The sequence below is a fragment of the Lithobates pipiens genome, unplaced genomic scaffold (assembly GCF_037356315.1).
Source record: "Lithobates pipiens isolate NorthernLeopardFrog02 unplaced genomic scaffold, aLitPip1_a1.2 Scaffold_30, whole genome shotgun sequence".
Lineage (NCBI taxonomy): Eukaryota > Metazoa > Chordata > Amphibia > Anura > Ranidae > Lithobates > Lithobates pipiens.
Genome location: NW_027507791.1, coordinates 148,996,847 through 149,015,765, shown reverse-complemented (window position 1 = coordinate 149,015,765; position 18,919 = coordinate 148,996,847). Strand labels below are relative to the sequence as shown.

At 52.2% G+C, this 18,919-nt stretch overlaps 37 non-coding genes and 46 pseudogenes across 37 annotated transcripts; all 83 read left to right on the top strand.

Moving 5' to 3' along the window:
- The first annotated feature begins 105 nt into the window (after positions 1–105).
- LOC143952021 (5S ribosomal RNA) lies at positions 106–224 on the top strand. The gene has a single exon (XR_013267238.1). It is a non-coding gene; the product is annotated as a 5S ribosomal RNA (ribosomal RNA).
- Positions 225–333: 109 nt separating this feature from the next.
- On the top strand, positions 334–452 carry LOC143950790 (5S ribosomal RNA). The gene has a single exon (XR_013266124.1). It is a non-coding gene; the product is annotated as a 5S ribosomal RNA (ribosomal RNA).
- Positions 453–560: 108 nt separating this feature from the next.
- Positions 561–669, top strand: LOC143945852 (5S ribosomal RNA; annotated as a pseudogene).
- Positions 670–778: 109 nt separating this feature from the next.
- LOC143947505 (5S ribosomal RNA) lies at positions 779–897 on the top strand (annotated as a pseudogene).
- Positions 898–1,006: 109 nt separating this feature from the next.
- On the top strand, positions 1,007–1,125 carry LOC143947561 (5S ribosomal RNA; annotated as a pseudogene).
- Positions 1,126–1,234: 109 nt separating this feature from the next.
- Positions 1,235–1,353, top strand: LOC143953290 (5S ribosomal RNA). The gene has a single exon (XR_013268386.1). It is a non-coding gene; the product is annotated as a 5S ribosomal RNA (ribosomal RNA).
- Positions 1,354–1,462: 109 nt separating this feature from the next.
- On the top strand, positions 1,463–1,581 carry LOC143951710 (5S ribosomal RNA). The gene has a single exon (XR_013266956.1). It is a non-coding gene; the product is annotated as a 5S ribosomal RNA (ribosomal RNA).
- Positions 1,582–1,678: 97 nt separating this feature from the next.
- On the top strand, positions 1,679–1,797 carry LOC143953113 (5S ribosomal RNA). The gene has a single exon (XR_013268225.1). It is a non-coding gene; the product is annotated as a 5S ribosomal RNA (ribosomal RNA).
- Positions 1,798–1,906: 109 nt separating this feature from the next.
- LOC143943954 (5S ribosomal RNA) lies at positions 1,907–2,025 on the top strand (annotated as a pseudogene).
- A 109-nt stretch (positions 2,026–2,134) lies between these two features.
- LOC143950789 (5S ribosomal RNA) lies at positions 2,135–2,253 on the top strand. Its single transcript, XR_013266123.1, has one exon. It is a non-coding gene; the product is annotated as a 5S ribosomal RNA (ribosomal RNA).
- A 108-nt stretch (positions 2,254–2,361) lies between these two features.
- LOC143948271 (5S ribosomal RNA) lies at positions 2,362–2,470 on the top strand (annotated as a pseudogene).
- Positions 2,471–2,579: 109 nt separating this feature from the next.
- On the top strand, positions 2,580–2,698 carry LOC143948546 (5S ribosomal RNA). The gene has a single exon (XR_013265406.1). It is a non-coding gene; the product is annotated as a 5S ribosomal RNA (ribosomal RNA).
- Positions 2,699–2,807: 109 nt separating this feature from the next.
- LOC143952923 (5S ribosomal RNA) lies at positions 2,808–2,926 on the top strand. The gene has a single exon (XR_013268053.1). It is a non-coding gene; the product is annotated as a 5S ribosomal RNA (ribosomal RNA).
- A 108-nt stretch (positions 2,927–3,034) lies between these two features.
- On the top strand, positions 3,035–3,143 carry LOC143948270 (5S ribosomal RNA; annotated as a pseudogene).
- A 109-nt stretch (positions 3,144–3,252) lies between these two features.
- LOC143943420 (5S ribosomal RNA) lies at positions 3,253–3,371 on the top strand (annotated as a pseudogene).
- A 109-nt stretch (positions 3,372–3,480) lies between these two features.
- LOC143947777 (5S ribosomal RNA) lies at positions 3,481–3,599 on the top strand (annotated as a pseudogene).
- Positions 3,600–3,708: 109 nt separating this feature from the next.
- Positions 3,709–3,827, top strand: LOC143953687 (5S ribosomal RNA). Its single transcript, XR_013268746.1, has one exon. It is a non-coding gene; the product is annotated as a 5S ribosomal RNA (ribosomal RNA).
- Positions 3,828–3,936: 109 nt separating this feature from the next.
- On the top strand, positions 3,937–4,055 carry LOC143947864 (5S ribosomal RNA; annotated as a pseudogene).
- A 109-nt stretch (positions 4,056–4,164) lies between these two features.
- LOC143946364 (5S ribosomal RNA) lies at positions 4,165–4,283 on the top strand (annotated as a pseudogene).
- A 109-nt stretch (positions 4,284–4,392) lies between these two features.
- LOC143951127 (5S ribosomal RNA) lies at positions 4,393–4,511 on the top strand. Its single transcript, XR_013266428.1, has one exon. It is a non-coding gene; the product is annotated as a 5S ribosomal RNA (ribosomal RNA).
- A 109-nt stretch (positions 4,512–4,620) lies between these two features.
- On the top strand, positions 4,621–4,739 carry LOC143951903 (5S ribosomal RNA). Its single transcript, XR_013267131.1, has one exon. It is a non-coding gene; the product is annotated as a 5S ribosomal RNA (ribosomal RNA).
- Positions 4,740–4,848: 109 nt separating this feature from the next.
- LOC143945981 (5S ribosomal RNA) lies at positions 4,849–4,967 on the top strand (annotated as a pseudogene).
- Positions 4,968–5,076: 109 nt separating this feature from the next.
- On the top strand, positions 5,077–5,195 carry LOC143946259 (5S ribosomal RNA; annotated as a pseudogene).
- A 109-nt stretch (positions 5,196–5,304) lies between these two features.
- Positions 5,305–5,423, top strand: LOC143947863 (5S ribosomal RNA; annotated as a pseudogene).
- A 109-nt stretch (positions 5,424–5,532) lies between these two features.
- LOC143951901 (5S ribosomal RNA) lies at positions 5,533–5,651 on the top strand. The gene has a single exon (XR_013267130.1). It is a non-coding gene; the product is annotated as a 5S ribosomal RNA (ribosomal RNA).
- A 109-nt stretch (positions 5,652–5,760) lies between these two features.
- Positions 5,761–5,879, top strand: LOC143952335 (5S ribosomal RNA). Its single transcript, XR_013267521.1, has one exon. It is a non-coding gene; the product is annotated as a 5S ribosomal RNA (ribosomal RNA).
- Positions 5,880–5,988: 109 nt separating this feature from the next.
- On the top strand, positions 5,989–6,107 carry LOC143950238 (5S ribosomal RNA). The gene has a single exon (XR_013265659.1). It is a non-coding gene; the product is annotated as a 5S ribosomal RNA (ribosomal RNA).
- Positions 6,108–6,216: 109 nt separating this feature from the next.
- LOC143945820 (5S ribosomal RNA) lies at positions 6,217–6,335 on the top strand. The gene has a single exon (XR_013265154.1). It is a non-coding gene; the product is annotated as a 5S ribosomal RNA (ribosomal RNA).
- Positions 6,336–6,444: 109 nt separating this feature from the next.
- LOC143953664 (5S ribosomal RNA) lies at positions 6,445–6,563 on the top strand. Its single transcript, XR_013268724.1, has one exon. It is a non-coding gene; the product is annotated as a 5S ribosomal RNA (ribosomal RNA).
- A 109-nt stretch (positions 6,564–6,672) lies between these two features.
- LOC143951733 (5S ribosomal RNA) lies at positions 6,673–6,791 on the top strand. Its single transcript, XR_013266977.1, has one exon. It is a non-coding gene; the product is annotated as a 5S ribosomal RNA (ribosomal RNA).
- A 109-nt stretch (positions 6,792–6,900) lies between these two features.
- LOC143953375 (5S ribosomal RNA) lies at positions 6,901–7,019 on the top strand. Its single transcript, XR_013268463.1, has one exon. It is a non-coding gene; the product is annotated as a 5S ribosomal RNA (ribosomal RNA).
- A 109-nt stretch (positions 7,020–7,128) lies between these two features.
- Positions 7,129–7,247, top strand: LOC143951721 (5S ribosomal RNA). Its single transcript, XR_013266966.1, has one exon. It is a non-coding gene; the product is annotated as a 5S ribosomal RNA (ribosomal RNA).
- Positions 7,248–7,356: 109 nt separating this feature from the next.
- LOC143955024 (5S ribosomal RNA) lies at positions 7,357–7,475 on the top strand (annotated as a pseudogene).
- A 109-nt stretch (positions 7,476–7,584) lies between these two features.
- On the top strand, positions 7,585–7,703 carry LOC143946764 (5S ribosomal RNA; annotated as a pseudogene).
- A 109-nt stretch (positions 7,704–7,812) lies between these two features.
- Positions 7,813–7,931, top strand: LOC143946404 (5S ribosomal RNA; annotated as a pseudogene).
- Positions 7,932–8,040: 109 nt separating this feature from the next.
- LOC143946450 (5S ribosomal RNA) lies at positions 8,041–8,159 on the top strand (annotated as a pseudogene).
- A 108-nt stretch (positions 8,160–8,267) lies between these two features.
- LOC143952062 (5S ribosomal RNA) lies at positions 8,268–8,386 on the top strand. The gene has a single exon (XR_013267275.1). It is a non-coding gene; the product is annotated as a 5S ribosomal RNA (ribosomal RNA).
- Positions 8,387–8,495: 109 nt separating this feature from the next.
- LOC143947638 (5S ribosomal RNA) lies at positions 8,496–8,614 on the top strand (annotated as a pseudogene).
- A 109-nt stretch (positions 8,615–8,723) lies between these two features.
- LOC143944802 (5S ribosomal RNA) lies at positions 8,724–8,842 on the top strand (annotated as a pseudogene).
- A 111-nt stretch (positions 8,843–8,953) lies between these two features.
- LOC143953616 (5S ribosomal RNA) lies at positions 8,954–9,072 on the top strand. The gene has a single exon (XR_013268681.1). It is a non-coding gene; the product is annotated as a 5S ribosomal RNA (ribosomal RNA).
- Positions 9,073–9,181: 109 nt separating this feature from the next.
- On the top strand, positions 9,182–9,290 carry LOC143948819 (5S ribosomal RNA; annotated as a pseudogene).
- Positions 9,291–9,399: 109 nt separating this feature from the next.
- Positions 9,400–9,518, top strand: LOC143945730 (5S ribosomal RNA; annotated as a pseudogene).
- A 109-nt stretch (positions 9,519–9,627) lies between these two features.
- On the top strand, positions 9,628–9,746 carry LOC143952061 (5S ribosomal RNA). Its single transcript, XR_013267274.1, has one exon. It is a non-coding gene; the product is annotated as a 5S ribosomal RNA (ribosomal RNA).
- Positions 9,747–9,855: 109 nt separating this feature from the next.
- LOC143948817 (5S ribosomal RNA) lies at positions 9,856–9,964 on the top strand (annotated as a pseudogene).
- Positions 9,965–10,073: 109 nt separating this feature from the next.
- Positions 10,074–10,192, top strand: LOC143945729 (5S ribosomal RNA; annotated as a pseudogene).
- Positions 10,193–10,301: 109 nt separating this feature from the next.
- Positions 10,302–10,420, top strand: LOC143952060 (5S ribosomal RNA). The gene has a single exon (XR_013267273.1). It is a non-coding gene; the product is annotated as a 5S ribosomal RNA (ribosomal RNA).
- A 109-nt stretch (positions 10,421–10,529) lies between these two features.
- LOC143944351 (5S ribosomal RNA) lies at positions 10,530–10,648 on the top strand (annotated as a pseudogene).
- Positions 10,649–10,757: 109 nt separating this feature from the next.
- On the top strand, positions 10,758–10,876 carry LOC143951661 (5S ribosomal RNA). Its single transcript, XR_013266912.1, has one exon. It is a non-coding gene; the product is annotated as a 5S ribosomal RNA (ribosomal RNA).
- Positions 10,877–10,985: 109 nt separating this feature from the next.
- On the top strand, positions 10,986–11,104 carry LOC143947637 (5S ribosomal RNA; annotated as a pseudogene).
- A 109-nt stretch (positions 11,105–11,213) lies between these two features.
- LOC143949358 (5S ribosomal RNA) lies at positions 11,214–11,322 on the top strand (annotated as a pseudogene).
- Positions 11,323–11,431: 109 nt separating this feature from the next.
- LOC143948576 (5S ribosomal RNA) lies at positions 11,432–11,550 on the top strand (annotated as a pseudogene).
- Positions 11,551–11,659: 109 nt separating this feature from the next.
- On the top strand, positions 11,660–11,778 carry LOC143944793 (5S ribosomal RNA; annotated as a pseudogene).
- Positions 11,779–11,887: 109 nt separating this feature from the next.
- LOC143951959 (5S ribosomal RNA) lies at positions 11,888–12,006 on the top strand. Its single transcript, XR_013267182.1, has one exon. It is a non-coding gene; the product is annotated as a 5S ribosomal RNA (ribosomal RNA).
- A 109-nt stretch (positions 12,007–12,115) lies between these two features.
- On the top strand, positions 12,116–12,234 carry LOC143954073 (5S ribosomal RNA). Its single transcript, XR_013269097.1, has one exon. It is a non-coding gene; the product is annotated as a 5S ribosomal RNA (ribosomal RNA).
- A 109-nt stretch (positions 12,235–12,343) lies between these two features.
- LOC143954428 (5S ribosomal RNA) lies at positions 12,344–12,462 on the top strand. The gene has a single exon (XR_013269421.1). It is a non-coding gene; the product is annotated as a 5S ribosomal RNA (ribosomal RNA).
- A 109-nt stretch (positions 12,463–12,571) lies between these two features.
- Positions 12,572–12,690, top strand: LOC143943902 (5S ribosomal RNA; annotated as a pseudogene).
- A 111-nt stretch (positions 12,691–12,801) lies between these two features.
- Positions 12,802–12,920, top strand: LOC143947706 (5S ribosomal RNA; annotated as a pseudogene).
- Positions 12,921–13,029: 109 nt separating this feature from the next.
- On the top strand, positions 13,030–13,148 carry LOC143946948 (5S ribosomal RNA; annotated as a pseudogene).
- Positions 13,149–13,257: 109 nt separating this feature from the next.
- Positions 13,258–13,376, top strand: LOC143954402 (5S ribosomal RNA). Its single transcript, XR_013269397.1, has one exon. It is a non-coding gene; the product is annotated as a 5S ribosomal RNA (ribosomal RNA).
- A 111-nt stretch (positions 13,377–13,487) lies between these two features.
- LOC143945686 (5S ribosomal RNA) lies at positions 13,488–13,606 on the top strand. The gene has a single exon (XR_013265141.1). It is a non-coding gene; the product is annotated as a 5S ribosomal RNA (ribosomal RNA).
- A 109-nt stretch (positions 13,607–13,715) lies between these two features.
- On the top strand, positions 13,716–13,824 carry LOC143948319 (5S ribosomal RNA; annotated as a pseudogene).
- Positions 13,825–13,933: 109 nt separating this feature from the next.
- LOC143951385 (5S ribosomal RNA) lies at positions 13,934–14,052 on the top strand. Its single transcript, XR_013266662.1, has one exon. It is a non-coding gene; the product is annotated as a 5S ribosomal RNA (ribosomal RNA).
- Positions 14,053–14,161: 109 nt separating this feature from the next.
- LOC143944846 (5S ribosomal RNA) lies at positions 14,162–14,280 on the top strand (annotated as a pseudogene).
- Positions 14,281–14,389: 109 nt separating this feature from the next.
- Positions 14,390–14,498, top strand: LOC143948790 (5S ribosomal RNA; annotated as a pseudogene).
- Positions 14,499–14,607: 109 nt separating this feature from the next.
- Positions 14,608–14,726, top strand: LOC143943435 (5S ribosomal RNA; annotated as a pseudogene).
- A 111-nt stretch (positions 14,727–14,837) lies between these two features.
- On the top strand, positions 14,838–14,956 carry LOC143950246 (5S ribosomal RNA). The gene has a single exon (XR_013265666.1). It is a non-coding gene; the product is annotated as a 5S ribosomal RNA (ribosomal RNA).
- A 109-nt stretch (positions 14,957–15,065) lies between these two features.
- LOC143948811 (5S ribosomal RNA) lies at positions 15,066–15,174 on the top strand (annotated as a pseudogene).
- Positions 15,175–15,283: 109 nt separating this feature from the next.
- LOC143948616 (5S ribosomal RNA) lies at positions 15,284–15,402 on the top strand (annotated as a pseudogene).
- A 109-nt stretch (positions 15,403–15,511) lies between these two features.
- LOC143951384 (5S ribosomal RNA) lies at positions 15,512–15,630 on the top strand. The gene has a single exon (XR_013266661.1). It is a non-coding gene; the product is annotated as a 5S ribosomal RNA (ribosomal RNA).
- A 109-nt stretch (positions 15,631–15,739) lies between these two features.
- On the top strand, positions 15,740–15,858 carry LOC143944845 (5S ribosomal RNA; annotated as a pseudogene).
- Positions 15,859–15,967: 109 nt separating this feature from the next.
- On the top strand, positions 15,968–16,076 carry LOC143949317 (5S ribosomal RNA; annotated as a pseudogene).
- Positions 16,077–16,185: 109 nt separating this feature from the next.
- LOC143943636 (5S ribosomal RNA) lies at positions 16,186–16,304 on the top strand (annotated as a pseudogene).
- Positions 16,305–16,413: 109 nt separating this feature from the next.
- On the top strand, positions 16,414–16,532 carry LOC143953614 (5S ribosomal RNA). Its single transcript, XR_013268680.1, has one exon. It is a non-coding gene; the product is annotated as a 5S ribosomal RNA (ribosomal RNA).
- Positions 16,533–16,641: 109 nt separating this feature from the next.
- Positions 16,642–16,760, top strand: LOC143944821 (5S ribosomal RNA; annotated as a pseudogene).
- Positions 16,761–16,871: 111 nt separating this feature from the next.
- Positions 16,872–16,990, top strand: LOC143947704 (5S ribosomal RNA; annotated as a pseudogene).
- A 109-nt stretch (positions 16,991–17,099) lies between these two features.
- Positions 17,100–17,218, top strand: LOC143946725 (5S ribosomal RNA; annotated as a pseudogene).
- Positions 17,219–17,327: 109 nt separating this feature from the next.
- Positions 17,328–17,446, top strand: LOC143953289 (5S ribosomal RNA). Its single transcript, XR_013268385.1, has one exon. It is a non-coding gene; the product is annotated as a 5S ribosomal RNA (ribosomal RNA).
- A 111-nt stretch (positions 17,447–17,557) lies between these two features.
- On the top strand, positions 17,558–17,676 carry LOC143951645 (5S ribosomal RNA). The gene has a single exon (XR_013266898.1). It is a non-coding gene; the product is annotated as a 5S ribosomal RNA (ribosomal RNA).
- A 109-nt stretch (positions 17,677–17,785) lies between these two features.
- Positions 17,786–17,904, top strand: LOC143948302 (5S ribosomal RNA; annotated as a pseudogene).
- Positions 17,905–18,013: 109 nt separating this feature from the next.
- Positions 18,014–18,132, top strand: LOC143951382 (5S ribosomal RNA). Its single transcript, XR_013266660.1, has one exon. It is a non-coding gene; the product is annotated as a 5S ribosomal RNA (ribosomal RNA).
- A 109-nt stretch (positions 18,133–18,241) lies between these two features.
- Positions 18,242–18,360, top strand: LOC143950313 (5S ribosomal RNA). The gene has a single exon (XR_013265726.1). It is a non-coding gene; the product is annotated as a 5S ribosomal RNA (ribosomal RNA).
- Positions 18,361–18,469: 109 nt separating this feature from the next.
- Positions 18,470–18,588, top strand: LOC143947321 (5S ribosomal RNA; annotated as a pseudogene).
- Positions 18,589–18,697: 109 nt separating this feature from the next.
- Positions 18,698–18,816, top strand: LOC143944035 (5S ribosomal RNA; annotated as a pseudogene).
- The last annotated feature ends 103 nt before the right edge of the window (positions 18,817–18,919 follow it).

Here is an 18,919-nt window from a genome sequence, read left to right as displayed (position 1 = left end):
TCCACTATGTTGTTGGCTTTGGCGACCTGCTGTATTTTTCCTCTCGATTGCCCGAGGTGACCACCTTGGCTTTTGTCAAGAGAGTTGTAAGTAGGGCACAAGATTGCCTATGGCCACATCACCCTGAATGCGCTCGATCTCGTCTGATCTCAGATGCTAAGCAGGGTCGGGCCTGGTTAGTACCAGGATGGGAGACCGCCTGGGAATACCAGGTGCCGTAGGCTTTTTTCCATTATGTTGTTGGCTTTGGCGACCTGCTGTATTTTTCCTCTTGATTGCCTGAGGTGACCACCTTGGCTTTTGTCAAGAGAGTTGTAAGTAGGACACAAGATCGCCTACGGCCACATCACCCTGAATGCGCTCGATCTCGTCTGATCTTGGATGCTAAGCAGGGTCGGGCCTGGTTAGTACCTGGATGGGAGACCGCCTGGGAATACCAGGTGCCGTAGGCTTTTTTCCATTATGTTGTTGGCTTTGGCGACCTGCTGTATTTTTCCTTTCGATTGCCCGAGGTGTCCACCTTGGCTTTTGTCAAGATAGTTGTAATATAATCCAAGATCGCCTACGGCCACATCACCCTGAATGCGCTCGATCTCGGATGCTAAGCAGGGTTGGGCCTGGTTAGTACCTGGATGGGAGACCGCCTGGGAATACCAGGTGCCGTAGGCTTTTTTCCATTATGTTGTTGGCTTTCTCGACCTGCTGTATTTTTCCTCTCGATTGCCCGAGGTGACCACTTTGGCTTTTGTCAAGAGAGTTGTAAGTAGGGTGCAAGATCGCCTACAGCCACATGTCCCTGAATGCGCTCGATCTCGTCTGATCTCGGATGCTAAGCAGTGTCGGGCCTTGTTAGTACTTGGATGGAAGACCGCCTGGGAATACCAGGTGCTGTAGGCTTTTTTACATTATGTTGTTGGCTTTGGCGACCTGCTGTATTTTTCCTCTCGATTGCCCGAGGTGACCACCTTGGCTTTTGTCAAGAGAGTTGTAAGTAGGGTGCAAGATCGCCTACGGCCATATCACCATGAATGCGCACGATCTCGTCTTATCTCGGATGCTAAGCAGGGCCCGGCCTGGTTAGTACCTGGATGGGAGACCGCCTGGGAATGCCAGGTGCCGTAGGCTTTTTTCCATTATGTTGTTGGCTTTGGCGACCTGCTGTATTTTTCCTCTCGATTGCCCGAGGTGACCACCTTGGCTTTTGTCAAGAGAGTTGTAAGTAGGGTGCAAGATTACCTACGGCCACATCACCCTGAATGCGCTCGATCTCGTCTGATCTCAGATGCTAAGCAGGGTCGGGCCTGGTTAGTACCTGGATGGGAGACCGCCTGGGAATACCAGGTGCCGTAGGCTTTTTTCCATTATGTTGTTGGCTTTGGCGACCTGCTGTATTTTTCCTCTCGATTGCCCGAGGTGACCACCTTGGCCTTTGTCAAGAGAGTTGTAAGTAGGGTGCAAGATCGCCTACGGCCACATCACCCTGAATGCGCTCGATCTCGTCTGATCTCGGATGCTAAGCAGGGTCGGGCATGGTTAGTACCTGGATGGGAGACCGCCTGGGAATACCAGGTGCCGTAGGCTTTTTTCCATAATGTTGTTGGCTTTGGCGACCTGTGGTATTTTTCCTCTCGATTGCCCGAGGTGACTGTCAAGAGAGTTGTAAGTAGAGTGCAAGATCGCCTACGGCCACATCACCCTGAATGCGCTCAATCTCGTCTGATCTCGGATGCTAAGCAGGGTCGTGCCTGGTTAGTACCTGGATGGGAGACCGCCTGGGAATACCAGGTGCCGTAGGCTTTTTTCCATTATGTTGTTGGCTTTGGCGACCTTCTGTATTTTTCCTCTCGATTGCCCGAGGTGACCACCTTGGCTTTTGTCAAGAGAGTTTTAAGTAGGGTGCAAGATTGCCTATGGCCACATCATCCTGAATGCGCTCGATCTCGTCTGATCTTGGATGCTAAGCAGGGTCGGGCCTGGTTAGTACCTGAATGGGAAACCGCCTGGGAATACCAGGTGCCGTAGGCTTTTGGCCATTATGTTGATGGCTTTGGCGACCTGCTGTATTTTTCCTCTCGATTGCCCGAGGTGACCACCTTGGCTTTTGTCAAGAGAGTTGTAAGTAGGGTGCAAGATCGCCTACGGCCACATCACCCTGAATGCGCTCGATCTCGTCTGATCTTGGATGCTAAGCAGGGTCGGGCCTGGTTAGTACCTGGATGGGAGACCGCCTGGGAATACCAGGTGCCGTAGGCTTTTTTCCATTATGTTGTTGGCTTTGGCGACCTGCTGTATTTTTCCTCTCGATTGCCCGAGATGTCCACCTTGGCTTTTGTCAAGATAGTTGTAATATAATCCAAGATCGCCTACGGCCACATCACCCTGAATGCGCTCCATCTCGGATGCTAAGCAGGGTCGGGCCTGGTTAGTACCTGGATGGGAGACCGCCTGGGAATACCAGGTGCCGTAGGCTTTTTTCCACTATGTTGTTGGCTTTGGCGACCTGCTGTATTTTTCCTCTCGATTGCCCGAGGTGACCACCTTGGCTTTTGTCAAGAGAGTTGTAAGTAGGGCGCAAGATTGCCTATGGCCACATCACCCTGAATGCGCTCGATCTCGTCTGATCTCGGATGCTAAGCAGGGTCGGGCCTGGTTAGTACCAGGATGGGAGACCGCCTGGGAATACCGGGTGCCGTAGGCTTTTTTCCATTATGTTTTTGGCTTTGGCGACCTGCTGTATTTTTACTCTCGATTGCCCGAGGTGACCACCTTGGCTTTTGTCAAGAGAGTTGTAAGTAGGGTGCAAGATCGCCTACGGCCACATCACCCTGAATGCGCTCGATCTCGTCTGATCTTGGATGCTAAGCAGGGTCGGGCCTGGTTAGTACCTGGATGGGAGACCGCCTCGGAATACCAGGTGCCGTAGGCTTTTTTCCATTATGTTGTTGGCTTTGGCGACCTGCTGTATTTTTCCTCTCGATTGCCCGAGGTGTCCACCTTGGCTTTTGTCAAGATAGTTGTAATATAATCCAAGATCGCCTACGGCCACATCACCCTGAATGCGCTCCATCTCGGATGCTAAGCAGGGTCGGGCCTGGTTAGTACCTGGATGGGAGACCGCCTGGGAATACCAGGTGCCGTAGGCTTTTTTCCACTATGTTGTTGGCTTTGGCGACCTGCTGTATTTTTCCTCTCGATTGCCCGAGGTGACCACCTTGGCTTTTGTCAAGAGAGTTGTAAGTAGGGCACAAGATTGCCTATGGCCACATCACCCTGAATGCGCTCGATCTCGTCTGATCTCGGATGCTACGCAGGGTCGGGTCTGGTTAGTACCTGGATGGGAGACCGCCTGGGAATACCAGGTGCCGTAGGCTTTTTTCCATTATGTTGTTGGCTTTGGCGACCTGCTGTATTTTTCCTCTCGATTGCCCGAGGTGACCACCTTGGCTTTTGTCAAGAGAGTTGTAAGTAGGGTGCAAGATCGCCTACGGCCACATCACCCTGAATGCGCTCAATCTCGTTTGATCTCAGATGCTAAGCAGGGTCACGCCTGGTTAGTACCTGGATGGGAGACCGCCTAGGAATACCAGGTGCCGTAGGCTTTTTTCCATTATGTTGTTGGCTTTGGCGACCTGCTGTATTTTTCCTCTCGATTGCCCGAGGTGACCACCTTTGCTTTTGTCAAGAGAGTTGTAATTAGGGTGCAAGGTTGCCTACAGCCACAACACCCTGAATGCACTCGATCTCGTCTGATCTTGGATGCTAAGCAGGGTTGGGCCTGGTTAGTACCTGGATGGGAGACCGCCTGGGAATACCAGGTGCCGTAGGCTTTTTTCCATTATGTTGTTGGCTTTGGCGACCTGCTGTATTTTTCCTCTCGATTGCCCGAGGTGACCACCTTGGCTTTTGTCAAGAGAGTTGTAAGTAGGGTGCAAGATCGCCTACGGCCACATCACCCAGCATGCGCTCAATCTCGTCTGATCTCAGATGCTAAGCAGGGTCGGGCCTAGTTAGTACCTGGATGGGAGACCGCCTGGGAATATCAGGTGCCGTAGGCTTTTTTCCATTATGTTGTTGGCTTTGGCGACCTGCTGTATTTTTCCTCCCGATTGCCCGAGGTGACCACCTTGGCTTTTGTCAAGAGAGTTGTAAGTAGGGTGCAAGCTCGCCTATGGCCACATCACCCTGAATGAGCTCGATCTCGTCTGATCTCGCATGCTAAGCAGAGTCGGTCCTGGTTAGTACCTGGATGGGAGACCGCCTGGGAATACCAGGTGCCGTAGGCTTTTTTCCATTATGTTGTTGGCTTTGGCGACCGGCTGTATTTTTCTTCTCGATTGCCCGAGGTGACCACCTTGGCTTTTGTCAAGAGAGTTGTAAGTAGGGTGCAAGATCGCCTACGGCCACATCACCCTGAATGCGCTCGATTTCGTCTGATCTCGGATGCTAAGCAGGGTTGGGCCTGGTTAGTACCTGGATGGGAGACCGCCTGGGAATACCAGGTGTCGTAGGCTTTTTTCCATTATGTTGTTGGCTTTGGCGACCTGCTGTATTTTTCCTCTCGATTGCCCGAGGCGACCACCTTGGCTTTTGTCAAGAGAGTTGTAAGTAGGATGCGAGATCGCCTACGGCCACATCACCCTGAATGCGCTCGATCTCGTCTAATCTCGGATGCTAAGCAGGGTCGGGCCTGGTTAGTACCTGGATGGGAGACCGCCTGGGAATACCAGGTGCCGTAGGCTTTTTTCCATTATGTTGTTGGCTTTGGCGACCTGCTGTATTTTTCCTCTAGATTGCCCGAGGTGACCACCTTGGCTTTTGTCAAGAGAGTTGTAAGTAGGGTGCAAGATCGCCTACAGCAACATCACCCTGAATGCGCTCGATCTCGTCTGATCTCGGATGCTACGCAGGGTCGGGTCTGGTTAGTACCTGGATGGGAGACCGCCTGGGAATACCAGGTGCCGTAGGCTTTTTTCCATTATGTTGTTGGCTTTGGCGACCTGCTGTATTTTTCCTCTCGATTGCCCGAGGTGACCACCTTGGCTTTTGTCAAGAGAGTTGTAAGTAGGGTGCAAGATCGCCTACGGCCACATCACCCTGAATGCGCTCAATCTCGTTTGATCTCAGATGCTAAGCAGGGTCGCGCCTGGTTAGTACCTGGATGGGAGACCGCCTAGGAATACCAGGTGCCGTAGGCTTTTTTCCATTATGTTGTTGGCTTTGGCGACCTGCTGTATTTTTCCTCTCGATTGCCCGAGGTGACCACCTTGGCTTTTGTCAAGAGAGTTGTAAGTAGGGTGCAAGATCGCCTACGGCCACATCACCCAGCATGCGCTCAATCTCGTCTGATCTCAGATGCTAAGCAGGGTCGGGCCTAGTTAGTACCTGGATGGGAGACCGCCTGGGAATATCAGGTGCCGTAGGCTTTTTTCCATTATGTTGTTGGCTTTGGCGACCTGCTGTATTTTTCCTCTCGATTGCCCGAGGTGACCACCTTGGCTTTTGTCAAGAGAGTTGAAAGTAGGATGCAAGATCGCCTACGGCCACATCACCCTGAATGCGCTCGATCTCGTCTAATCTCGGATGCTAAGCAGGGTCGGGCCTGGTTAGTACCTGGATGGGAGACCGCCTGGGAATACCAGGTGCCGTAGGCTTTTTTCCATTATGTTGTTGGCTTTGGCGACCTGCTGTATTTTTCCTCTCGATTGCCCGAGGTGACCACCTTGGCTTTTGTCAAGAGAGTTGTAAGTAGGGTGCAAGATCGCCTACGGCCACATCCCCCTGAATGCGCTCGATCTCGTCTGATCTCGTATGCTAAGCAGGGTCGTGCCTGGTTAGTACCTGGGTGGGAGACCGCCTGGGAATACCAGGTGCCGTAGGCTTTTTTCCATTATGTTGTTGGCTTTGGCGACCTGCTGTATTTTTCCTCTCGATTGCCCGAGGTGACCACCTTGGCTTTTGTCAAGAGAGTTGTAAGTAGGATGCAAGATCGCCTACGGCCACATCACCCTGAATGCGCTCGATCTCGTCTGATCTCGGATGTTAAGCAGGGTCGGGCCTGGTTAGTACCTGGATGGGAGACCGCCTGGGAATACCAGGTGCCGTAGGCTTTTTTCCATTATGTTGTTGGCTTTGGCGACCTGCTGTATTTTTCCTCTCGATTGCCCGAGGTGACCACCTTGGCTTTTGTCAAGAGAGTTGTAAGTAGGATGCAAGATCGCCTACGGCCACATCACCCTGAATGCGCTCGATCTCGTCTGATCTCGGATGTTAAGCAGGGTCGTGCCTGGTTAGTACCTGGGTGGGAGACCGCCTGGGAATACCAGGTGCCGTAGGCTTTTTTCCATTATGTTGTTGGCTTTGGCGACCTGCTGTATTTTTCCTCTCGATTGCCCGAGGTGACCACCTTGGCTTTTGTCAAGAGAGTTGTAAGTAGTGTGCAAGATCGCCTACGGCCACATCACCCTGAATGCTCTCAATCTCGTCTGATCTCGGATGCCAAGCAGGGTCGGGCCTGGTTAGTACCTGGATGGGAGACCGCCTGGGAATACCAGGTGCCGTAGGCTTTTTTCCATTATGTTGTTGGCTTTGGCGACCTGCTGTATTTTTCCTCTCGATTGCCCGAGGTGACCACCTTGGCTTTTGTCAAGAGAGTTGTAAGTAGGGTGCAAGATCGCCTACGGCCACATCACCCTGAATGCGCTCGATCTCGTCTGATCTCGGATGCTAAGCAGGGTCGGGCCTGGTTAGTACCTGGATGGGAGACCGCCTGGGAATACCAGGTGCCGTAGGCTTTTTTCCATTATGTTGTTGGCTTTGGCGACCTGCTGTATTTTTCCTCTCTATTGCAAGAGGTGACCACCTTGGCTTTTGTCAAGAGAGTTGTAAGTAGGGTGCAAGATCGCCTACAGCCACATCACCCTGAATGCACTCGATCTCGTCTGATCTCGGATGCTAAACAGGGTCGGGCCTGGTTAGTACCTGGATGGTAGACCGCCTGGGAATACCAGGTGCCGTAGGCTTTTTTCCATTATGTTGTTGGCTTTGGCGACCTGCTGTATTTTTCCTCTCTATTGCCCGAGGTGACCACCTTGGCTTTTGTCAAGAGAGTTGTAAGTAGGGTGCAAGATTGCCTACGGCCACATCACCCTGAATGCGCTCGATCTCGTCTGATCTCGGATGCTAAGCAGGGTCGGGCCTGGTTAGTACCTGGATGGGAGACCGCCTGGGAATACCAGGTGCCGTAGGCTTTTTTCCATTATGTTGTTGGCTTTGGCGACCTGCTGTATTTTTCCTCTCGATTGCCCGAGGTGACCACCTTGGCTTTTGTCAAGAGAGTTGTAAGTAGGGTGCAAGATCGCCTACGGCCACATCACCCTGAATGCGCTCGATCTCGTCTGATTTCGGATGCTAAGCAGGGTCGTGCCTGGTTAGTACCTGGATGGGAGACCGCCTGGGAATACCAGGTGCGGTAGGCTTTTTTCCATTATGTTGTTGGCTTTGGCGACCTGCTGTATTTTTCCTCTCGATTGCCCGAGGTGACCACCTTGGCTTTTGTCAAGAGAGTTGTAAGTAGGGTGCAAGATCGCCTACGGCCACATCACCCTGAATGCGCTCGATCTCGTCTGATTTCGGATGCTAAGCAGGGTCGTGCCTGGTTAGTACCTGGATCGGAGACCGCCTGGGAATACCAGATGCCGTAGGCTTTTTTCCATTATGTTGTTGGCTTTGGCGACCTGCTGTATTTTTCCTCTCGATTTCCCGAGGTGACCACCTTGGCTTTTGTCAAGAGAGTTGTAAGTAGGGTGCAAGATCGCCTATGGCCACATCACCCTGAATGCGCTCAATCTCGTCTGATCTCGGATGCCAAGCAGGGTCGGGCCTGGTTAGTACCTGGATGGCAGACCGCCTGGGAATACCAGGTGCCATTGGCTTTTTTCCATTATGTTGTTGGCTTTGGCGACCTGCTGTATTTTTCCTCTCTATTGCCCGAGGTGACCACCTTGGCTTTTGTCAAGAGAGTTGTAAGTAGGGTGCAAAGTTGCCTACGGCCACATCACCCTGAATGCGCTCGATCTTGTCTGATCTCGGATGCTAAGCAGGGTCAGGCCTGGTTAGTACCTGGATGGGAGACCGCCTGGGAATACAAGGTGCCGTAGGTTTTTTCCATTATGTTGTTGGCTTTGGCGACCTGCTGTATTTTTCCTCTCGATTGCCTGAGGTGACCACCTTGGCTTTTGTCAAGAGAGTTGTAAGTAGGGAGCAAGGTCGCCTACAGCCACAACACCCTGAATGCACTCGATCTCGTCTGATCTCGGATGCTAAGCAGGGTCGGGCCTGGTTAGTACCTGGATGGGAGACCGCCTGGGAATACCAGGTGCCGTAGGCTTTTTTCCATTATGTTGTTGGCTTTGGCGACCTGCTGTATTTTTCCTCTCCATTGCCCGAGGTGACCACCTTGGCTTTTGTCAAGAGAGTTGTAAGTAGGGTGCAAGATCGCCAAAAGCCACATCACCCTTAATGCGCTCGATCTCGTCTGATCTCGGATGCTACGCAGGGTCGGGCCTGGTTAGTACCTGGATGGGAGACCGCCTGGGAATACCAGGTGCCGTAGGCTTTTTTCCATTATGTTGTTGGCTTTGGCGACCTGCTGTATTTTTCCTCTCGATTGCCCGAGGTGACCACCTTGGCTTTTGTCAAGAGAGTTGTAAGTAGGGTGCAAGATCGCCTATGGCCACATCACCCTGAATGCACTCAATCTTGTCTGATCTCAGATGCTAAGCAGGGTTGGGCCTGGTTAGTACCTGGATGGGAGACCGCCTGGGAATACCAGGTGCCGTAGGCTTTTTTCCATTATGTTGTTGGCTTTGGCGACCTGCTGTATTTTTCCTCTCTCGATTGCCCGAGGTGACCACCTTGGCTTTTGTCAAGAGAGTTGTAAGTAGGGTGCAAGATCGCCTCCGGCCACATCACCCTGAATGCGCTTGATCTCGTCTGATCTCGGATGCTAAGCAGGGTCGGGCCTGGTTAGTACCTGGATGGGAGACCGCCTGGGAATACCAGGTGCCGTAGGCTTTTTTCCATTATGTTGTTGGCTTTGGCGACCTGCTGTATTTTTCCTCTCGATTGCCCGAGGTGACCACCTTGGCTTTTGTCAAGAGAGTTGTAAGTAGGGTGCGAGATCGCCTGCAGCCACCTCACCCTGAATGCACTCGATCTCGGATGCTAAGCAGGGTCGGGCCTGGTTAGTACCTGGATGGGAGACCGCCCGGGAATACCAGGTGCCGTAGGCTTTTTTCCATTATGTTGTTGGCTTTGGCGACCTGCTGTATTTTTCCTCTCGATTGCCCGAGGTGACCACCTTGGCTTTTGTCAAGAGAGTTGTAAGTAGGGTGCAAGATCGCCTACGGCCACATCACCCTGAATGCGCTCAATCTCGTCTGATCTCGGATGCCAAGCAGGGTCGGGCCTGGTTAGTACCTGGATGGCAGACCGCCTGGGAATACCAGGTGCCGTTGGCTTTTTTCCATTATGTTGTTGGCTTTGGCGACCTGCTGTATTTTTCCTCTCTATTGCCCGAGGTGATCACCTTGGCTTTTGTCAAGAGAGTTGTAAGTAGGGAGCAAGGTCGCCTACAGCCACAACACCCTGAATGCACTCGATCTCGTCTGATCTCGGATGCTAAGCAGGGTCGGGCCTGGTTAGTACCTGGATGGGAGACCGCCTGGGAATACCAGGTGCCGTAGGCTTTTTTCCATTATGTTGTTGGCTTTGGCGACCTGCTGTATTTTTCCTCTCGATTGCCCGAGGTGACCACCTTGGCTTTTGTCAAGAGAGTTGTAAGTAGGGTGCGAGATCGCCTGCAGCCACCTCACCCTGAATGCACTCGATCTCGGATGCTAAGCAGGGTCGGGCCTGGTTAGTACCTGGATGGGAGACCGCCCGGGAATACCAGGTGCCGTAGGCTTTTTTCCATTATGTTGTTGGCTTTGGCGACCTGCTGTATTTTTCCTCTCGATTGCCCGAGGTGACCACCTTGGCTTTTGTCAAGAGAGTTGTAAGTAGGGTGCAAGATCGCCTACGGCCACATCACCCTGAATGCGCTCAATCTCGTCTGATCTCGGATGCCAAGCAGGGTCGGGCCTGGTTAGTACCTGGATGGCAGACCGCCTGGGAATACCAGGTGCCGTTGGCTTTTTTCCATTATGTTGTTGGCTTTGGCGACCTGCTGTATTTTTCCTCTCTATTGCCCGAGGTGATCACCTTGGCTTTTGTCAAGAGAGTTGTAAGTAGGGAGCAAGGTCGCCTACAGCCACAACACCCTGAATGCACTCGATCTCGTCTGATCTCGGATGCTAAGCAGGGTCGGGCCTGGTTAGTACCTGGATGGGAGACCGCCTGGGAATACCAGGTGCCGTAGGCTTTTTTCCATTATGTTGTTGGCTTTGGCGACCTGCTGTATTTTTCCTCTCTATTGCCCGAGGTGACCACCTTGGCTTTTGTCAAGAGAGTTGTAAGTAGTGTACAAAATTGCCTACGGCCACATCACCCTGAATGCGCTTGATCTTGTCTGATCTTGGATGCTAAGCAGGGTCGGGCCTGGTTAGTACCTGGATGGGAGACCGCCTGGGAATGCCAGGTGCCGTAGGCTTTTTTCCATTATGTTGTTGGCTTTGGCGACCTGCTGTATTTTTCCTCTCGATTGCCCGAGGTGACCACCTTGGCTTTTGTCAAGAGAGTTGTAAGTAGAGTACAAGATCGCCTACGGCCACATCACCCTGAATGCGCTCGATCTCGTCTGATCTCGGATGCTAAGCAGGGTCGGGCCTAGTTAGTACCTGGATGGGAGACCGCCTGGGAATACCAGGTGCTGTAGGCTTTTTTCCATTATGTTGTTGGTTTTGGCGACCTGCTGTATTTTTCCTCTCGATTGCCCGAGGTGACCACCTTGGCTTTTGTCAAGAGAGTTGTAAGTAGGGTGCAAGATCGCCAAAAGCCACATCACCCTTAATGCGCTCGATCTCGTCTGATCTCGGATGCTACGCAGGGTCGGGCCTGGTTAGTACCTGGATGGGAGACCGCCTGGGAATACCAGGTGCCGTAGGCTTTTTTCCATTATGTTGTTGGCTTTGGCGACCTGCTGTATTTTTCCTCTTGATTGCCCGAGGTGACCACCTTGGCTTTTGTCAAGAGAGTTGTAAGTAGGGTGCGAGATCGCCTGCAGCCACCTCACCCTGAATGCACTCGATCTTGGATGCTAAGCAGGGTCGGGCCTGGTTAGTACCTGGATGGGAGACCACCCGGGAATACCAGGTGCCGTAGGCTTTTTTCCATTATGTTGTTGGCTTTGGCGACCTGCTGTATTTTTCCTCTCGATTGCCCGAGGTGACCACCTTGGCTTTTGTCAAGAGAGTTGTAAGTAGGGTGCAAGGTCGCCTACAGCCACAACAGCCTGAATGCACTCGATCTCGTCTGATCTTGGATGCTAAGCAGGGTCGGGCCTGGTTAGTACCTGGATGGGAGACCGCTTGGGAATACCAAGTTCCGTAGGCTTTTTTCCATTATGTTGTTGGCTTTGGCGACCTGCTGTATTTTTCCTCTCTATTGCCCGAGGTGACCACCTTGGCTTTTGTCAAGAGAGTTGTAAGTAGGGTGCAAAATTGCCTGCGGCCACATCACCCTGAATGCGCTCGATCTCGTCTGATCTCGGATGCTAAGTAGGGTCAGGCCTGGTTAGTACCTGGATGGGAGACCGCCTGGGAATACCAGGTGCCGTAAGCTTTTTTCCATTATGTTGTTGGCTTTGGCGACCTGCTGTATTTTTCCTCTCGATTACCCGAGGTGACCACCTTGGCTTTTGTCAAGAGAGTTGTAAGTAAGGTGCAAGATCGCCTACGGCCACATCACCCTGAATGCGCTCAATCTCGTCTGATCTCGGATGCTAAGCAGGGTCGGGCCTGGTTAGTACCTGGATGGGAGACCGCCTGGGAATACCAGGTGCCGTAGGCTTTTTTCCATTATGTTGTTGGCTTTGGCGACCTGCTGTATTTTTCCTCTCGATTGCCCGAGGTGACCACCTTGGCTTTTGTCAAGAGAGTTGTAAGTAGGGTGCAAGGTTGCCTACAGCCACAACACCCTGAATGCACTCGATCTCGTCTGATCTCGGATGCTAAGCAGGGTCGGGCCTGGTTAGTACCTGGATGGTAGACCGCCTGGGAATACCAGGTGCCGTAGGCTTTTTTCCATTATGTTGTTGGCTTTGGCGACCTGCTGTATTTTTCCTCTCTATTGCCCGAGGTGACCACCTTGGCTTTTGTCAAGAGAGTTGTAAGTAGGGTGCAAAATTGCCTACGGCCACATCACCCTCAATGCGCTCGATCTCGTCTGATCTCGGATGCTAAGCAGGGTCGGTCCTGGTTAGTACCTGGATGGGAGACCGTCTGGGAATACCAGGTGCCGTAGGCTTTTTTCCATTATGTTGTTGGCTTTGGCGACCTGCTGTATTTTTCCTCTCGATTGCCCGAGGTGACCACCTTGGCTTTTGTCAAGAGAGTTGTAAGTAGGGTGCAAGATTGCCTACAGCCACATCACCCTGAATGCACTCGATCTCGTCTGATCTCAAATGCTAAGCAGGGTCAGGCCTGGTTAGTACCTGGATGGGAGACCGCCTGGGAATACCAGGTGCCGTAGGCTTTTTTCCATTATGTTGTTGGCTTTGGCGACCTGCTGTATTTTTTTCCTCTCGATTGCCCGAGGTGACCACCTTGGCTTTTGACAAGAGAGTTGTAAGTAGGGTGCAAGATCGCCAAAAGCCACATCACCCTGAATGCGCTCGATCTCGTCTGATCTCGGATGCTACGCAGGGTCGGGCCTGGTTAGTACCTGGATGGGACACCACCTGGGAATACCAGGTGCCGTAGGCTTTTTTCCATTATGTTGTTGGCTTTGGCGACCTGCTGTATTTTTCCTCTCGATTGCCCGAGGTGACCACCTTGGCTTTTGTCAAGAGAGTTGTAAGTAGGGTGCAAGATCGCCTATGGCTACATCACCCTGAATGCATTCAATCTTGTCTGATCTCAGATGCTAAGCAGGGTTGGGCCTGGTTAGTACCTGGATGGGAGACCGCCTGGGAATACCAGGTGCCGTAGGCTTTTTTCCATTATGTTGTTGGCTTTGGCGACCTGCTGTATTTTTCCTCTCTATTGCCCGAGTTGACCACCTTGGCTTTTGTCAAGAGAGTTGTAAGTAGGGAGCAAGATCACCTACGGCCACATCACCCTGAATGCGCTCGATCTCGTCTGATCTCAGATGCTAAGCAGGGTCGTGCCTGGTTAGTACCTGGATGGGAGACCGCCTGGGAATACCAGGTGCCGTAGGCTTTTTTCCATTATGTTGTTGGCTTTGGCGACCTGCTGTATTTTTCCTCTCTCGATTGCCCGAGGTGACCACCTTGGCTTTTGTCAAGAGAGTTGTAAGTAGGGAGCAAGATCGCCTACGGCCACATCACCCTGAATGCGCTTGATCTCATCTGATCTCGGATGCTAAGCAGGGTCGGGCCTGGTTAGTACCTGGATGGGAGACCGCCTGGGAATACCAGGTGCCGTAGGCTTTTTTCCATTATGTTGTTGGCTTTGGCGACCTGCTGTATTTTTCCTCTCGATTGCCCGAGGTGACCACCTTGGCTTTTGTCAAGAGAGTTGTAAGTAGGGTGCGAGATCGCCTGCAGCCACATCACCCTGAATGCACTCGATCTCGGATGCTAAGCAGGGTCGGGCCTGGTTAGTACCTGGATGGGAGACCGCCTGGGAATACCAGGTGTCGTAGGCTTTTTTCCATTATGTTGTTGGCTTTGGCGACCTGCTGTATTTTTCCTCTCGATTGCCCGAGGTGACCACCTTGGCTTTTGTCAAGAGAGTTGTAAGTAGGGTGCAAAATTGCCTACGGCCACATCACCCTGAATGCGCTCGATCTCGTCTGATCTCGGATGCTAAGCAGGGTCAGGCCTGGTTAGTACCTGGATGGGAGACCGCCTGGGAATACCAGGTGCCGTAGGCTTTTTTCCATTATGTTGTTGGCTTTGGCGACCTGCTGTATTTTTCCTCTCGATTCCCCGAGGTGACCACCTTGGCTTTTGTCAAGAGAGTTTTAAGTAGGGTGCGAGATCCCCTACAGCCACATCACCCTGAATGCGCTCGATCTCGTCAGATCTCAGATGCTAAGCAGGGTCGGGCCTGGTTAGTACCTGGATGGGAGACCGCCTGGGAATACCAGGTGCCGTAGGCTTTTTTCCATTATGTTGTTGGCTTTGGCGACCTGCTGTATTTTTCCTCTCGATTGCCCGAGGTGACCACCTTGGCTTTTGTCAAGAGAGTTGTAAATAGGGTGCAAGATCGCCTGCAGCCACATCACCCTGAATGCGCTCGATCTCGGATGCTAAGCAGGGTCGGGCCTGGTTGGTACCTGGATGGGAGACCGCCTGGGAATACCAGGTGCCGTAGGCTTTTTTCCATTATGTTGTTGGTTTTGGCGACCTGCTGTATTTTTCCTCTCGATTGCCCGAGGTGACCACCTTGGCTTTTGTCAAGAGAGTTGTAAGTAAGGTGCAAGATCGCCTACGGCCACATCACCCTGAATGCGCTCAATCTCGTCTGATCTCTGATGCTAAGCAGGGTCGGGCCTGGTTAGTACCTGGATGGGAGACCGCCTGGGAATACCAGGTGCCGTAGGCTTTTTTCCATTATGTTGTTGGCTTTGGCGACCTGCTGTATTTTTCCTCTCTCGATTGCCCGAGGTGACCACCTTGGCTTTTGTCAAGAGAGTTGTAAGTAGGGAGCAAGATCGCCTACGGCCACATCACCCTGAATGCGCTTGATCTCGTCTGATCTCGGATGCTAAGCAGGGTCGGGCCTGGTTAGTACCTGGATGGGAGACCGCCTGGGAATACCAGGTGCCGTAGGCTTTTTTCCATTATGTTGCTGGCTTTGGCGACCTGCTGTATTTTTCCTCTCGATTGCCCGAGGTGACCACCTTGGCTTTTGTCAAGAGAGTTGTAAGTAGGGTGCGAGATCGCCTGCAGCCACATCACCCTGAATGCACTCGATCTCTGATGCTAAGCAGGGTCGGGCCTGGTTAGTACCTGGATGGGAGACCGCCTGGGAATACCAGGTGCCGTAGGCTTTTTTCCATTATGTTGTTAGCTTTGGCGACCTGCTGTATTTTTCCTCTCGATTGCCCGAGGTGACCACCTTGGCTTTTGTCAAGAGAGTTGTAAGTAGGGTGCAAGGTCGCCTACAGCCACAACAGCCTGAATGCACTCGATCTCGTCTGATCTCAGATGCTAAGCAGGGTCGGGCCTGGTTAGTACCTGGATGGGAGACCGCCTGGGAATACCAAGTTCCGTAGGCTTTTTTCCATTATGATGTTGGCTTTGGCGACCTGCTGTATTTTTCCTCTCTATTGCCCAAGGTGACCACCTTGGCTTTTGTCAAGAGAGTTGTAAGTAGGGTGCAAAATTGCCTACGGCCACATCACCCTGAATGCGCTCGATCTCGTCTGATCTCGGATGCTAAGCAGGGTCAGGCCTGGTTAGTACCTGGATGGGAGACCGCCTGGGAATACCAGGTGCCGTAGGCTTTTTTCCATTATGTTGTTGGCTTTGGCGACCTGCTGTATTTTTCCTCTCGATTCCCCGAGGTGACCACCTTGGCTTTTGTCAAGAGAGTTTTAAGTAGGGTGCGAGATCCCCTACAGCCACATCACCCTGAATGCGCTCGATCTCGTCAGATCTCAGATGCTAAGCAGGGTCGGGCCTGGTTAGTACCTGGATGGGAGACCGCCTGGGAATACCAGGTGCCGTAGGCTTTTTTCCATTATGTTGTTGGCTTTGGCGACCTGCTGTATTTTTCCTCTCGATTGCCCGAGGTGACCACCTTGGCTTTTGTCAAGAGAGTTGTAAGTAGGGTGCAAGATCGCCTGCAGCCACATCACCCTGAATGCGCTCGATCTCGGATGCTAAGCAGGGTCGGGCCTGGTTGGTACCTGCATGGGAGACCGCCTGGGAATACCAGGTGCCGTAGGCTTTTTTCCATTATGTTGTTGGCTTTGGCGACCTGCTGTATTTTTCCTCTCGATTGCCCGAGGTGACCACCTTGGCTTTTGTCAAGAGAGTTGTAAGTAAGGTGCAAGATCGCCTACGGCCACATCACCCTGAATGCGCTCAATCTCGTCTGATCTCTGATGCTAAGCAGGGTCGGGCCTGGTTAGTACCTGGATGGGAGACCGCCTGGGAATTCCAGGTGCCGTAGGCTTTTTTCCATTATGTTGTTGGCTTTGGCGACCTGCTGTATTTTTCCTCTCGATTGCCCGAGGTGACCACCTTGGCTTTTGTCAAGAGAGTTGTAAGTAGGGTGCAAGGTCGCCTACAGCCACAACACCCTGAATGCACTCGATCTCCTCTGATCTCGGATGCTAAGCAGGGTCGGGCCTGGTTAGTACCTGGATGGGAGACCGCCTGGGAATACCAGGTGCCGTAGGCTTTTTTCCATTATGTTGTTGGCTTTGGCGACCTGCTGTATTTTTCCTCTCGATTGCCCGAGGTGACCACCTTGGCTTTTGTCAAGAGAGTTGTAAGTAGGGTGCAAGATTGCCTACAGCCACATCACCCTGAATGCGCTCGATCTCGTCTGATCTCAAATGCTAAGCAGGGTCAGGCCTGGTTAGTACCTGGATGGGAGACCGCCTGGGAATACCAGGTGCCGTAGGCTTTTTTCCATTATGTTGTTGGCTTTGGCGACCTGCTGTATTTTTTTCCTCTCGATTGCCCGAGGTGACCACCTTGGCTTTTGACAAGAGAGTTGTAAGTAGGGTGCAAGATCGCCAAAAGCCACATCACCCTGAATGCGCTCGATCTCGTCTGATCTCGGATGCTACGCAGGGTCGGGCCTGGTTAGTACCTGGATGGGACACCACCTGGGAATACCAGGTGCCGTAGGCTTTTTTCCATTATGTTGTTGGCTTTGGCGACCTGCTGTATTTTTCCTCTCGATTGCCCGAGGTGACCACCTTGGCTTTTGTCAAGAGAGTTGTAAGTAGGGTGCAAGATCGCCTATGGCCACATCACCCTGAATGCACTCAATCTTGTCTGATCTCAGATGCTAAGCAGGCTTGGGCCTGGTTAGTACCTGGATGGGAGACCGCCTGGGAATACCAGGTGCCGTAGGCTTTTTTCCATTATGTTGTTGGCTTTGGCGACCTGCTGTATTTTTCCTCTCTATTGCCCGAGGTGACCACCTTGGCTTTTGTCAAGAGAGTTGTAAGTAGGGAGCAAGATCACCTACGGCCACATCACCCTGAATGCGCTCGATCTCGTCTGATCTCAGATGCTAAGCAGGGTCGGGCCTGGTTAGTACCTGGATGGGAGACCGCCTGGGAATACCAGGTGCCGTAGGCTTTTTTCCATTATGTTGTTGGCTTTGGCGACCTGCTGTATTTTTCCTTTCTCGATTGCCCGAGGTGACCACCTTGGCTTTTGTCAAGAGAGTTGTAAGTAGGGAGAAAGATCGCCTACGGCCACATCACCCTGAATGCGCTTGATCTCGTCTGATCTCGGATGCTAAGCAGGGTCGGGCCTGGTTAGTACCTGGATGGGAGACCGCCTGGGAATACCAGGTGTCGTAGGCTTTTTTCCATTATGTTGTTGGCTTTGGCGACCTGCTGTATTTTTCCTCTCGATTGCCCGAGGTGACCACATTGGCTTTTGTCAAGAGAGTTGTAAGTAGGGTGCAAGGTCGCCTACAGCCACAACAGCCTGAATGCACTCGATTTCGTCTGATCTCGGATGCTAAGCAGGGTCGGGCCTGGTTAGTACCTGGATGGGAGACCGCCTGGGAATACCAAGTTCCGTAGGCTTTTTTCCATTATGTTGTTGGCTTTGGCGACCTGCTGTATTTTTCCTCTCTATTGCCCGAGGTGACCACCTTGGCTTTTGTCAAGAGAGTTGTAAGTAGGGTGCAAAATTGCCTACGGCCACATCACCCTGAATGCGCTCGATCTCGTCTGATCTCGGATGCTAAGCAGGGTCAGGCCTGGTTAGTACCTGGATGGGAGACCGCCTGGGAATACCAGGTGCCGTAGGCTTTTTTCCATTATGTTGTTGGCTTTGGCGACCTGCTGTATTTTTCCTCTCGATTGCCCGAGGTGACCACCTTGGCTTTTGTCAAGAGAGTTGTAAGTAGGGTGCAAGATCGCCTACGGCCACATCACCCTGAATGCGCTCGATCTCGTCTGATCTCGAATGCTAAGCAGGGTCGGGCCTGGTTAGTACCTGGATGGGAGACCGCCTGGGAATACCAGGTGCCGTAGGCTTTTTTCCATTATGTTGTTGGCTTTGGCGACCTGCTGTATTTTTTCTCTCGATTGCCCGAGGTGACCACCTTGGCTTTTGTCAAGAGAGTTGTAAGTAGGGTGCAAACTTACCTACGGCCACATCACCCTGAATGCGCTTGATCTTGTCTGATCTCGGATGCTAAGCAGGGTCAGGCCTGGCTAGTACCTGGAGGGGAGACCGCCTGGGAATACCAGGTGCCGTAGGCTTTTTTCCATTATGTTGTTGGCTTTGGCGACCTGCTGTATTTTTCCTCTCGTTTGCCCGAGGTGACCACCTTGGCTTTTGTCAAGAGAGTTGTAAGTAGGGTGCAAGATCCCCTATGGCCACATCACCCTGAATGCGCTCGATCTCGTCTGATCTCGGATGCTAAGCAGGGTCGGGCCTTGTTAGTACCTGGATGGGAGACCGCCTGGGAATACCAGGTGCCGTAGGCTTTTTTCCATTATGTTGTTGGCTTTGGCGACCTGCTGTATTTTTCCTCTCTCGATTGCCCGAGGTGACCACCTTGGCTTTTGTCAAGAGAGTTGTAAGTAGGGT